At 35.6% G+C, this 13314-nt stretch overlaps 1 protein-coding gene across 2 annotated transcripts in view; it reads right to left on the bottom strand.

The window, feature by feature from the left end:
• Positions 1-13314, bottom strand: part of GPC6 (glypican 6) — a 1173136-nt gene that overhangs the window by 952768 nt on the left and 207054 nt on the right. The window lies entirely within an intron of this gene.

Here is a 13314-nt window from a genome sequence, read left to right as displayed (position 1 = left end):
TATTCATTAAGTGTGTATTCTATATCTATCCCTTCTCTCAGTCATGGGTATTTGGCTCAAGAATTTGGTGTCTTGTGTCTTTACACAATACAGTGCCTTTAGCTACTTGAAGATGAGAATTCTTAATTACATCTTTGTACCTTTCTATATGTAATAGGTACTCAATAAATGTTCACTTAATAAACAAGCAGATTAACTAATGAATGAAGAGATGCTCTAAGAAGTTTTATTTTGTTTTTGTTGTTGTTGTTGTTGTCATTTTAAGTATCTGGAAGTTTGAAGGCAGGAATATCTTCTGAAGCTTGATAAAGGAGGATTCCTTATTGAATCTCATACAAGATATTTATTACTGGATAGGACAAAAGAATCTTGATAAAAACACTGTTTCACATATAATAAAACAGTTCCACTTAGATATGGAAAACAGAATAAAATCAAATGTCAATGCAAGTTATCCAGATTACGTTACTCAGTCTTGTTTGACAATATTTACAGAGGCAAGTCTCCTATTTATAGTCTTATTTAATTAATATCTGCATAATGGTCCTTTGTGAGCTTTTCATCATGGTGATTTTCATATGGAAAAATATCCTCCATCAAAGTACTTCAACTCACACGACGCCTTTCTAAGAAGCTCAAAGTTCACACGTAGTCATACATCACTTAATGACAGGGACATATTCTGAAAAATGAGTGTTAAGAGATTTCACTGCTGTGCAAACCTCATAGAGTATACTTACATAAACCTAGGTGGTATAGCATACTGTACACCCAGGCTGTATGGTATAGTCTTTTTCTCTTAGGCTACAAACCGGTGCAGTATGTTATTCTATTGAAAAATGCAAGGAAATTACACTACAATGGTAAGTATTTTACAACAGGAATTTTTTATTTATATTATAATCATCTGGGATCATCATATATGTGGTTCATCCTTGACCAAAACATCATTATGAAGCACATGTCTGTAATTATCAATTCATTGTTAATTATGTCTAAATCCACTCTAAGGAAGTCGATTATAACTAAAGCCATCATACGATACTTAAGAGAGACACAGAGAGAAGTATACAGCATAGGCGTTGCTGCCTCGGCCCTGTGTGCGGAATCATGTACAAGATTAAAGGGAAAAAACCTTGACATCTAGTTTAACTCAACAATGAATAGACATTATTTATGAACAACGGCATGCACATGCCTGATTAAATCTATTTTTGGTTTAGTTCATTAATGTTCAGGCTATCAGACTTAACTCTTTTCTGAAAAACCCTTTGATAATGATGAGAGGTTCACTGAAACACTGAAAAGCTATTATACAAACAGGAATTGAACTCCACTAAGGTATCTCGATGAAAATTGTACAGAGAAACGTATGACCAAGATCCAGGTTATCAAGACATAAACTCATCTGATAATTGAGAGGACTGATAATTTAGTTTATATAACATTTCATGTATATATTTCCAACTAAAGACTTAAGTTTTGCATCATCATTTTAAGTTTGAGTTTTGAATATTTAATAGAAAAATTCACTTGTGGAATAGGGCCAATTACAATGTCTTGATCAAAAGTAATATGCACATCCTTATCTAGAAAAGGGATTGATTTTCTCATCATGCAACTTTGGTGAGATGGAGTAGAATGGATAGAGGGAATTAACCTACGGTCTGATGTGCCAAACCAATCCGTGGAAGAAGGTATTTTACTCTAAAAAATTTCTGTGCACATGCTGATGATGGGCAAAATCAGAAAAAAAAATGTTAACTCAACCTCTCCTAAACATGTGATGAGAACATTTGCATGTTTTTGCTTTAATTTGGTTTTGAACCTGAATATCTAAAATATAAATGTCACAGCTAAAAGAAGGGACATTACATAAAGAAGCAGCGAATTCTCAACTTTATACTGTAACTGTTTTGCCACTAACATAAGAATTTGATAAAGTCATGAGTTAATGACAATGACAGCTAGAACCAAGTTTCAGTGGCCCCTTACATAGCAACGCAGTCTGCAGCCATGATGCATTTGGCTACAACGAATGGATTTTAGATTCAGTCTCCTACTTAATTCTTGCTTACTCTGTGATGTAAGGAAGGTTCGTGGCCTTTCAAACCAGAGAACCTGACACAGAAAGCACCACCATGCCCCCAAAAATAGTAAAATACTTTATATTTCTGCTAAGGACATTGATTTTTTTAAAAATCCTTTTTCTATTTTCATAAATCTGAAACTTATCAAACAAAAAATAAAAAAGTAATGACACTCACAAAAAATAAATCTCAACAGTTAAAAAAATAAAGCTATGGAAGTACCTTATAAACATTAAGCTCTTTCAAGTTCATATTTTTAAAGAAAAAGCAAACATTGAATCTAATGGCAAGAGAAAATTTGTACGTGTCTTTCAGTCACATTGTAACCTCAATCGAACGATTCATCCTGAGCAGTATCTTAAAGCTCCATTTATGCTACTACAGACAAAATAACTGAGGAGAATCAAGAAAACGGGTTGTAGTCATCATGCTATGTCTAATTATTCCTGAAGACATGCCACTTCTGCTGCTTTTTCATGTGTACAAAGAGTGGTTTGTAATGGGTGGTAAAAACCCAACTTGGCTGTAAAAACCTATTCTAGCTAAACAGATGATTCTAGCAGCTACTAATACCCTCCTATCCAGAGTCACTGCAAAATAATTTGTGATTGCAGTATTTCTGAATGAGCGCTCAAATTATCTAACAAAGATGACCTCAGTGTTGCAGCAAGACATGTGGGATGTTGAATTTTCAGGCCAAAGACCTAGACAAAGGAAGTCTGCTCTAGGATGAAAAACTGGTGTTCTAATCACATTTCTGAGCACTTTTGAGTGAAAGGAGCTTGGAGGAGCTAGGATGGAATGCATTCCAAACTAGCTACAACATCCCTATACTCTTACTCTGGACCTTGGAAGGTTTAACTTTAGAAAGTTTAAAAAATGTAAGTACAATTGAATTTTTAAAAGTGAACAAGTAGGTGCCTGGTTTAGTCACAAACCCAAGAAGACTTCCTTCAATCATTCCTATTATCTCCTATTATTTTAACATGATTACTAAAAACACTATCTATCCTTATTCTGATAGACAACCTTTTTATCCGTTTCCTTCACCCTCCCTCTCTGCCATCTTTGCCTGTGAAGGTATATTTCCTTTGTCTCAAAGTCCAGTGGAAATTTCTTTAAAAAAATAGCTTTCCTGAAGAGTTCCTTGTATAACCATTAATATTTGTTTAAAATCAAAGTGTAGTAAATAAAATTCCTGCCATTCATATACTTGTAGCCTGTCTTGGATTTTTCCATCATTTATTCATTCCATAAGGATTTATTAAAAGCCCACTGTGTCCTTGACAATATGCTAGGTACTAGAAAAGCTGAATAAGATCGCATTAACAAGTTAACATCCACAATGGATGACATAACATTACAGAATTAAATGCAAGTTAGTGCAATTAGCACTACTAGGGATGTTAGGAACATGGTGAAAGCAATAATTTGCTCTGCAGGTTGGTGCAGGAAATGTGAAGAAGACAGTGAAGAGTTGACAGACTCCATTTCTCTTAAAATAGAGAAGTTTGAGCCTTTTGAATACTGGTTTCAATTATGCTTCACTTTGAAAACATGAGAACTGAGTTACATGTTTCCAATATTACCTTTCACCTAGAATTCCAATTTAGTTTAATATGGACATCACATACAAAAATGATGCTTAAAAGCCCTGACTATGACAGTATTAGGAACTAGGATACGCTCTTCATCTGCAACCTTCCATTATAGAAAATGAGGTTACCTGCACTCAGATAACTAGTCTGTAAAGATAATGATATCACATTCACTATGACCTAAACATAGACTGGTTACAAAAGGAAAAAAAGGAAACATAAAAATCCCTTACTATTCCAGACGTCGGTACAGTATATTTTTCCAACTTTTCTAATACCCTCTAACTCTCTATTCAGTAAGAAATAATAAACTGAAATAACATTTAGGCTTATAGCAGAAATGTTTGCTTCCAACTCAACATAAACAAAGATAAGTAACCGTGATATAAAGAGTTGGTGCAGTTTATAAAAAGTTAGTTACATATTTTGAGGATGAAAGACTGAACATACTGTCGTCTCCTACTTTAAAAGAAAATGCTAAGTTCTATACTTAGTGAAATAAGAATATCAAATCCTTCATTTGTACACTTCTTCTAAAAACAATTATACTGCCAAAATATTAGACATATTCAGAAACAACAACATGCATGTTAAATGAACTACATATGATATGTACAAAGTAGGAAAAGTATTAAAAGGAAATAATTATGTCGGCTGTCAGAATCACAATGTGATATTCAAAGCTTTGGATTACATTTTTATGAGAGTTTGTGTCCGGATGAGAGGGTATTTTAAAAGAATTAAAGTAAAAACATATTTCTTTGTTTGCTTTATATGCATGGCATGTTTTTTGTTTTTTGCTGCTGTTGCTTGTTTGTTTAGAGATGAAGTCTCGCTCTGTCACCCAGGCTGGAGTGTAGTGGTGCAATCTCAGCTTACTGCAACCTCCGCCTCCCAGGTTCAAGCGATTCTTCTGCCGCAGCCTCCCGAGTAGCTAGGACTACAGGCATGTGCCACCACACCTGGCTAATTTTTGTATTTTTAGTAGAGACGAAGTTTCACCATATTAGCCAGTCTGGTCTCAAACCTCTGAACCTCATGATCCACCTGCCTGGGCCTCCCAAAGTGCTGGGATCACAGGTGTGAGCCACCACGCCTGGGTAGCGTGATGATGAGTTAATTTTTCAATTTCTTGTCTCTTAACAAAATGAACCTTGAAAATTTAACAGAAAAACAGTTTCCTTGCTCTCATCCCCACTTAACACCAATTTACCAAAAAAAAAAAAAGAAGAAGAAGAAGAAGAAGAAGAAGAAGAATTGCATTTTGACTTTTTAGTGGAAACTTTTTGCTATGGATAATTTTAATAGTATATTTTGATAACATTTTTTAACAATTGAACATAATCAATAAATGGATTCACTAATAAATGTTGATAATCATCTGCTGGAATCTTGAGAATACAAAATATAGTGAAGTAATGAATTGATTCTCTATGGTCACAGAATAAAAATAAAATCCCATAATCTCTCCCAAGTATATATGATGGTTATTGCTATTCTAAATGATTTCTATTTTTACACTGGCCAAAGCATGTTTTACAAAGCAATTATTTACAGCTCTGATGTCATAAGGTATCTTCCTTGATCAAACATTACAGATACTTTTCTAATGTCTTCAGAATCAAGTTCATGCTCCTTAGATAATGATTAAGGCCATTCATTCTTCAGGCCCAATCTTCAGTCCTAGATTTCTAACCTGCTTCTCTCTTCTATTGGACACCTTACATAAAAGTCCCAGAAATACCAAGTATTTGTGAAATCAATAACCTCAGACTAATATATCCTTGATCTCCTACAATCCCACGACGGAAAATTTCCACCCTCATTTTAAACTATGTGCTGTTGTGTTCCCAAATCCATTTCTTCTTCCATTAAATATGTTGTGAATATGCCTGGTCTTCTCAATGGCTATGCATTCCATAAAGATATTCCATAAAGAGTATTCACTTCTTACTACCCAAGTACAAGCATTGTGCTGCGCACCTACCAAGGTGCTTAACAAAATATGCTTAAATGAATTCAGTAAAAATTCATTACCTAATCAATCCAGTTAACATAGCCATACTCCTCTCTCAGCTACTTATTTTGCTATCATTTGGCCAATTAGCTTCTCAAAATATTTTAATGATAGCAAAGACCAGACAAAAAAATTTTATTCATAAGAATTGGCCCCTAGAGGTGACTCATAAATCAAATATGATTCAGATCATTAAAGTTTCTGAACATCTGATAAAATCCTGAAATAGTTTCACATTATTAAAATTGATATTTTACCATTGTTTGCAGTTTTAAATAGTATAGGCAAGGAAGAAAATGGGAAAGTTATCTAAGGATAAACAATTGAACTTTGAGAAGATTGCAGATAGGCATTAGGTTATCTAAGAAGCAAAAATGCTCATCAAGTTATGCACATATAGATAATAATATGAAGGCTTCTACTTGTTTTCTAGAAAGAAAACAAGATCCAGAAAACTCCTAAAGCAATCTTCAAAAGACAAGCACACATGGATGTAAGATAACTAGCAACTAAAACCGAAATGCTGGTATCACGTTATATTATAAATTACCAATCAGTATCTACTTTATAAATAGGTATAGTTAGGGGATAAAAAATGAGAAGGTCCCTCCGATTTTTTCAATAACACATATATAGAGAGCAGGCAATTTTATATATATATATATATAGAGAGAGAGAGAGAGAGAGAGAGCGAGCGAGCAGGCAATTACATATCCAAAAAGAAAAACTCAAACTTTAAGTCAAAGATTGTCTTAATCTGTCTTATTTTCCGAGGAAAAATGTATATAGCTGGCTTGTTTATAATATGTTTGGGGATAAGAAATGAAAGACATTCGTAGTCATCGCTGTGCGTATCCATCTTGGAAGATACTGAAACAAATGGACTTAAGCTCCTAGTGGAAGAATACTGAACAAATTTATTCTTGTAAAACTCATGCTTCCTTAAAATTTGTTTGTATAGTTTCTGGGGGATGGGAGGTGGGAGAAGGGTGATATAAAATTGTATATAGTAAAGAGATTGTTATTCTGAGGAACATTCATTTCAGGCACACGCTAATCTTCAAAACACACAAAATTTGATAAATCAGACCCTTTTCTCTGTTCTACCAGCATCACCCTAATATGGGATCCCATCACTTTAAACCAGGAGGCTGCAGTAGCAATTTCACTGGTTTCTTTGCTTAGAGTCTTTCTCACTCCAATTCCACCTGCACAATGCTGCTAGAAAATCTTCCTAAACTCCTTTTCATTATGTCTTTCCTCTACTTAGGGGCCTCTGCTGGATCCTTTTCACTGATCAGATTAAATGTACTCTTCTCAGGCTGGATATCAGGGCCCTCCATTAACCTTTCCCTTTGCTCCAAAAGACCCTTTACTTCCTTTCTCTAAAGTCAAAGTGAATTCATGTCTTTATTTATTATCTATCTTCTTTTGCTCTCAAATGTCCATCCTTTCCTCTTTAAAATCCAGATCATTCTATCCAGCAGAGACCCATCATGTCCCCAGCTATCTGTCCTGGATTGATTCTATCCCTCCTACTCTTTCTTCCCAGAGGAAAGGTTTATGTCCACTGCCCAAAACTTGTCTTCATTGGTTTCCTTAAAATTGCTTCCCTGTCAAGGCTACAGTGAGCTGTGATCATGCCACTGCACTTCAGCCTAAGTGAAAGAGTGAGAACCTAGGCAATACCATTCAGGACATAGGCATGGGCAAAGACTTCATGACTAAAACACCAAAAGCAACGGCAACAAAAGCCAAAATTGACAAATGGTATCTAACTAAACTAAAGAGCTTCTGCACAGCAAAAGAAACTACCATCAGAGTGAAGAGGCAACCTACAGAATGGGAGAAAATTTTTACAATCTACCCACCTGACAAAGGGCTAATATCCAGAATCTACAAAGAACTTAAATGAATTTACAAGAAAAAAATTTTAAAACCCCATCAAAAAGTGGGCGAAGGATATTAACAGACACTTTTCAAAAGAAGACATTTATGTAGCCAACAGACACATGAAAAAATGCTCATCATCACTAGCCATCAGAGAAATGCAAATCAAAACCACAACGAGATACCATCTCACACCAGTTAGAATGTCTATCATTAAAAAGTCAGGAAACAACAGGTGCTGGAGAGGATGTGGAGAAATAAGAATGCTTTTACACTGTTGGTGGGAGTGTAAACTAGTTCATCCATTGTGGAAGACAGTGTGCCAATTCCTCCAAGATCTAGAACTAGAAATACCATTTGACCCAGCCATCCCATTACTGGGGATATACCCAAAGGATTATAAATCATGCTGCTATAAAGACACATGCACACGTATGTTTACTGTCGCACAATTCACAATAGCAAAGACTTGGAACCAACCCAAATGTCCATCAATGATAAACTAGATTAAGAAAATGCGACACATATACACCATGGAATACTATACAGCCATAAAAAGGATGAGTTCATGTCCTTTGCAGGGACATGGATGAAGCTGGAAACCATCATTCTCAGCAAACTATCACAAGGACAGAAAATCAAACACCACATGCTCTCACTTATAGGTGGGAATTGAACAATGAGAACACTTGGACACTAGGTGGGGAACATCACACACCAGGGCCTGTTGTGGGGTTGGGGGAGGGGGTTGGGATAGCATTAGGAGATATACCCAATGTAAATGACGAGTTAATGGGTGCAGCACACCAACATGGCACATGTATACATATGTAATAAACCTGTATGTTGTGCACATTTACCCTAGAACTTAAAGTATAATTTTAAAAATCAGGGTATAATTTAAAAAATAAATAAATAAATGCAAGAATTGTATGCTGAATAAATAAATAAAGTAAAGTAAAATAAAATAAAATAAAATAAAATAAAATAAAATAAAATAAATGCCTTCCTGATCTCCACCTAGTTCTTCAGCCTAACTGGAAGCTCCACAAGCCAGGTGGGTGATCTTTTTGACACCCTTCCTAATACCTAGCAAGTGCCTGGGTACTTATTAAGACATATTGAGGAATAAATGGTTTCTCCTTTCCGACTTATATTGCACTTGGTTCAGCTTTTCCTGCAAGAAAACTGTGAAATTTGATTAGCCATAACAATAAAGAAAAACAAACAAAATAATAAAACCCATAGATGGAAACCATCACTGCCATCTGCTTCTCCACTAAGGCATCTCTTCACAAGTGACCAAGTGGCAGAAACTCAGGAAGTAACAAAACTCTCACCTGTAATTGCCCAACTTGTGACAGGGAGTTCTAGAAATCATGCAAATATCCAAGTGGTTGAAGAAATAACATCTGTGAAGAAGATTGATAATCAGAAGTTGATTATGAGAAAGATTTTTATATGATACTCTTGGCCTTGATTATCAGATCTCAAGATATTATATGGCCATAAAATTACAGCCTTGATTATTTGTTTATTAACTCACTTATTGACTCTGCAGCACTTGTTCTACTATACTGTAATATTCATAAAGTAATATATGGGTATTGTTGATTGTCTGTGCCATACACTATACTAAGAAGTTCTGGAGTTTTCAGTCATTAAACATTTACAATAAACCTATTCATTATTTTGTGTTATTATCATACGACAGAGGATAAAACTAAGGATTAGACAGGTTAAACAACACTTTTAAGGACATATACTTAGGAAATGATGACAAGAAGGTACAAACAAGATGCATAGAAAAGGAAGATATCTGAAGTCTGCAGAAAAGCCTTATTCAGTCATGTATTAGTCAGTTCTCATGCTGCTAATAAAGATATACCCGAAGCTTGATTTATTTTATTTTATTTTATTTTATTTTTTATTTTATTTTATTTTAGATGTAGTTTTGTTCTTGTCACCCAGGCTAGAGTGTAATGGCACAATCTTGGCTCACTGCACTGTCCACCTCCCAGGTTTAAGTGATTTCTCATGAGGCTGGATAATTTATAAAAGAAAGAGGTTTAATTGACTCATAGTTCCACATAGGTGGGGAGGCCTCACAATCATGGCAGAAGACCAAGGGACGTCTTACATGGTGGCAAGGAAGAGAGAGAACTTGCACAGTGAAACTCCCCTTTATAAAATCCTCAAATCTTATGAGACTTATTCACTATCAGGAGAACAGCACATGAGAACTCCTAAGATTCAATTACCTTCCACCAGGTACCTCCCACTGGGTACGACCCACTGGGTCCCTCCCACAACCTATGGGAATTGTGGGAGCTCCAATTCAGGATGAGATTCGGGTGGGGACAATGCTAAACCATATCAAGGTATTACTGGTAGATATTGCAGGTTCAGTTCTAGACCATTGCAATAAAACAAATATTACAACAAAGTGAGTCACAAAATTTTTTTGGTTTCTCAATGTATATAAGGTATGTTTATAATATTCTGTAGTCCATTAAACGTGCAACAGCGTTATATCTAAAAAACAATGTACATACCTTAATTTAAAATATTTTATTGCTAGAAAATGTTAATGATCATCTCAGCTTTCAGTGAGTCATTTATCTTTGTGATGGTGGAGAATCTTGCTTCAATGTTGATGGCGGCTGATTGATCAGGGAAATGGTTGCTGGACATTGAGGTGGCTGTGGCAATTTCTTAAAATAGGACAACAATAAAATGTGTCACATCGATTGAATCTCCCTTTCATTAAACAGTTTCCTGTAGCACGCAATCCTCTTTGATAGCATTGTACCCACAGTAGAACTTCTTTCACAATTGGAGTCAATCCTCTCAGACTCTGCTGCTGCTTTCTCAACTAACTTATGTAATATTGTATATCTTTTGCTGTTATCTCAACAATATTCATAGCATCCTCATCAGAAGTAGATTCCATCTGAAGAAACTTTGCTCATCCATAAGAAGCAACTCCTCATTTGTTCATGTTTTATCATGATATTGCAGCAATTCATTCACATCTTCAAACTACCCTTCTATTTCTTGTTCTCTTGCTATTTCCACCACATATGCAGCAACTTTCTCCACTGAAGTCTTGAACGCCTAAATCATCCATGAAGGTTGGAATCAACTTCTTCCAAACTCCTGTTAATATTGATCATTTGACTCTTCCCATAAATCACTAATGTTCTTAACGGAACCTAGAATGGTGAATACTTTCCTGAAGGCTTTCAATTGACTTTGCCCAGATGCCTCATAGAAATCACTCTCTATGGAAACTATAGCTTTATGACATGTATTTCTAAAACAATAAGATTTGAAAGTCGAAATGACTCCTTGATCTGTGGGTTGCAGAATGGATATCGTGTTAGCAGGAATGAAAACAACATGAATCTCCTTGTACATCTCCATCCAAGCTCTTGGGTGACCAGGTGCATTGTCAATGAGCAGTAATACTTTGAAAATAATACTTTTTTCTGAGCAGTAGGTCTCAGGAATAGGTGTCAAATATTCATTAAACCATGCTGTAAACAGGTGCACTGTCAATCCAGGTTTCGTTGTTCCACTTACAGAACACAGTCAGAGTGGATTTGTCATAATTCTTAATGGCCCTAGGATTTTCAAAATGGTAAATGATCATTGGCCTCAATTTAAAGTCACCAGCTGCATTAGCCCCTAACAAATGAGTCAGCCTGTCCTGTGAAGCTTTGAAGCCAGTCATTAACTTCTCTCTAAATATGAAAGTCTTACATGGTATTTTCTTCTAATAGAGGGCTGTTTCATCTATACTGAAAATCTGTTGTTTAGTGTAGCCATCTTCATCAGTTATCTTAGTTCTATTTTTCTTGATAACTTGCTACAGTTTCTTCATCAGCACCTGCTACTTCACATTGAACACTGATGTCACAGAGATGGCTTCCTTCCTTCAATATCATGAACCTCTGCTAGCTTCAAGATGTTCTTGTGCATTTATCTCCCTTACATGTTTTAGTCTTCATAGAATTGAAGGGAGTTAGGGCCTTGCTGTGGATTAAGTTTTCACTTATGGAAATGTTGTGACTGGTTTGATCATCTATCCAGGCCACTCAAACCTTCTACATATCAGCAATAAGGCTGTTTCACTTTCTTATCATGTGTGTGTTCGCTGGAGTAGCACTTTTAATTTCCTTCAACAACTTTTCCTTTGCATTCACAACTTGGCTGTTTGGTGCAAGAGGTCTAGCTTTCAGCCTGCCTTGGCTTTCAACGTGCCTTCCTCACTAAGCTTAATCATTTATAGCTTTTGATTTAAAACGAAAAATATATGATTCTTCTTTTCCACTTGAACACTGAGAGGCCACTGCAGAGTTATTAATTGACCTAATTTTAACATTGCTGTGTCTCAGGTAATATGGAGGCTCCAGGTGAGGGGAAGAGATGACATAATGGACAGCTGGTAGAGCAGTCACAACACACATTTTTCAAATAAGTTTGCTGTTTTATATGGGCATGATTCATTGTCCCCTAAGACAATTACAATATTAACATCAAAGATCACTGATCAAAGATCATCAAAACAGAAACTGATAATGAACTTAAAATATTGGAAATAATCCTAATGTGACCCAGAGACACAAAGTAATCATATTCTGTGGAAAAAAAAAAAAGGCACCAACAGACTAGTACAATACAGCATTACCACAAACCTTCAATTTAAAAAAAAAAAAAAAAAGAGGCATTATCTGTGAAGTAGTTCAATAAAGGGAAACACAATAAAATGAGGTATGTCTGTATTTAAGTACATTTTAAATCTGAATTCTGAACTGTAAGTCTCCGTATCTATTCTGGAATATAACCTGTTGCAGTGAAAAATTACACTAATCTGTAAATGTGTCCATCATATTTGGTGGACAGCAAGCCTCTTGAAGGGGTGCGTTTTTTCATGGCTATAAACTGCTCATTACACAATAAATAAGTAAAAGCATTCTCTAAGGATATGCAGAATTAAAACCTGTGTTTTTGTGTTTAAATGGGCAAGCAGAAGTGTGACTCTGATTTTTCTGAACCCCTGTTTATGCCTTGGAGCTCCAGAAACTATCCCTACCATTACAGTTCCTCTCTCATTGCCTCCAGCATGTCTGTCAGACAGAACATTTAACCATCCTTACAAAAAGTTAAATACATAGCAGTTTGGAGTTCTATCATGCTATCATATGGTGCTGGGATGGTACACAATACTTTTAATGTGGTCTAGGAAGAGCATTACGTAGGGCAAGAAAATGTCTGATTTATTATCCATACAGCTATAAATACATTGGAAAGACTTGTTTTTCACTTTTACCACTGAGAATTGGCATGCAGATGATGTCAATGTCATTTACAATGACATTTTTTCCTCCATATGTATTCCAGAGTGTCTTGTCTTTCAAGTAAGTTTCCATGATCGTTGGGACTTAGGGCCTCCATTCTATTTTTGATATAAAATTGCAATAGTCAGTTGCTAGCTTCTAGGTTACATTTACGCAAATATCTACACTTGGTCTCAATCATGGAGATTTACTTAAGCAACACTATGTACATCATGGCAGAATGTATGGGCTACGATCTTCCAGGACTATGATCAGCAGAAGAGGTGAATTTCTTTCTCTGAAAGCTGCAAACCCACTGGGATCACTAAGGGTAAGTGTTATCAGTGAGCCAAGACATTCAGATTCCTGAGACATCA

This window comes from Macaca mulatta, chromosome 17, assembly GCF_049350105.2.
Source record: "Macaca mulatta isolate MMU2019108-1 chromosome 17, T2T-MMU8v2.0, whole genome shotgun sequence".
In the NCBI taxonomy this organism is placed as follows: domain Eukaryota; kingdom Metazoa; phylum Chordata; class Mammalia; order Primates; family Cercopithecidae; genus Macaca; species Macaca mulatta.
Note: the sequence above shows the minus strand (reverse complement) of the source record. Positions and strands in the feature narration are given on the sequence as shown.